This window comes from Arvicola amphibius, chromosome X (assembly GCF_903992535.2).
Source record: "Arvicola amphibius chromosome X, mArvAmp1.2, whole genome shotgun sequence".
In the NCBI taxonomy this organism is placed as follows: Eukaryota; Metazoa; Chordata; class Mammalia; order Rodentia; family Cricetidae; genus Arvicola; species Arvicola amphibius.
In genome coordinates this window covers 2,135,000-2,136,723 of record NC_052065.1, presented here as the reverse complement: position 1 = coordinate 2,136,723, position 1,724 = coordinate 2,135,000, and the positions used below count along the sequence as shown (strand labels likewise).

Sequence of the window (1,724 nt, the reverse complement as noted above, 5' to 3'; positions counted from 1 at the left end):
TCTGTGGCCAGGACAGGACTGAAAATGGTGCCCACCTGGACAACTGTATCCACATAAAGTCTGAGAGAGGTTGGGAAGTAATTCTAGACACAAAATAACAGCATTATGCATGGTTTCTTGGTAGCAGCAATTTCTCTCTTCTGCTCTACTTGCTAGAGGCAAGCAAGCGCTCTCATTTAAGAGAGGCTTCCTGGAGTTGAAAGAGGCAAGTCCACTCTCAAAATGGAGGTAAAACCACCACCCAGTCACCCCTAGCCTGACTCCAGCCGTCGCTGCCGCTGCCGGGGAGAGAAGGGCCATGATCCAAAGGAACCAGAACAGTTGAGGAAACGGTTTATAGGTGGTCTGAGCTTTGAAACCACAGATGATAGCTTAAGAGAACATTTTGAGAAATGGAGCACACTTACAGACTGTGTGGTAATGAGAGATCCCCAAACAAAACGTTCCAGGGGCTTTGGTTTTGTGACCTACTCTTGTGTTGAAGAGGTAGATGCTGCAGTGTGTGCTCGGCCACACCAAGTTGATGGGTGTGTGGTAGAACCAAAGAGAGCCGTTTCTAGAGAGGATTCTGTAAAGCCTGGTGCCCATTTAAGAGTGAAGAAAATCTTTGTTGTGGTATTAAAGAGGACACCGAAGAGTATAACCTGAGAGACTAATTTGAAAAGTATGGCAAGATTGAAACCATAGAAGTTATGGAAGACAGGCAGAGTGGGAAAAAGAGAGGATTTGCTTTTCTGACTTTTGATGACCATGACACAGTTGATAAAATTGTTGTTCAGAAATACCACATTATTAATGGGTGTAATTGTGAAGTGAAAAAGGTCCTTTCTAAACAAGAGATGCAGTCTGCTGGATCACAGAGAGGCCATGGAGGTGGATCTGGCAATTTTATGGGTTGTGGAGGGAACTTTGGAGGTGGTAGAGGTAATTTTGGTCGTGGTGAAAACTTTGGTGGAAGAGGCGGCTATGGTGGTGGAGGTGGTGGCAGCAGAGGTGGTTATGGAGGTGGTGATGGTGGGTGTAATGGATTTGGAGGGGATGGTGGCAGCTATGGTGGTGGTCCTGGCTACAGCAGTAGAGGAGGCTATGGTGGTGGTGGACCAGGCTATGGAAACCAAGATGGTGCATATGGTGGTGGTGGAGGAGGAGGATATGACCATTACAATGAAGGAGGAAATTTTGGTGGAGGTAACTATGGTGGTGGGAACTATAATGACTTTGGAAATTATAGTGGACAACAGCAATCAAATTATGGACCCACGATAGGGGGCAGTTTTGGTGGAAGAAGCTCAGGCAGTCCCTATGGTGGTGGCTATGGATCAGGTTGTGGAAGTGGTGGATATGGTAGCAGAAGGTTTTAAAAAATAGCAGAAAGTGGCTACGGTTCTTAGCAGGAGAGAGAGCAAGGAGTTGTCAGAAAAGCTGCAGGTTACTTTGAGACAGTTGTCCTAAATCCATTAGATAAACTGTTAAACTGTAAAAATCTGCCACAGAAGGAGTGATGATCCACAGTCAGAAAAGTTACCGCAGCTTAAAGAGGAGGCCCTTCTTGTTCAGGACTGTCAGAGCCAAAGTTTGAAAAAAGTGCAGCTATTGATTAATGCAATGTAGTGTCAATTAGATGTACATTCCTGAGGTCTTTTTATCTACTGTAGCTTTGTCTTTCTTTTTCTTTTCATTACATCAGGTATATTGCCCTGTAAATTGTGGTAGTGGTACCAGGA

At 45.0% G+C, this 1,724-nt stretch overlaps 1 pseudogene; it reads left to right on the top strand.

The window, feature by feature from the left end:
- The first annotated feature begins 222 nt into the window (after positions 1-222).
- Positions 223-1,361, top strand: LOC119805283 (annotated as a pseudogene).
- Positions 1,362-1,724: the final 363 nt, after the last annotated feature.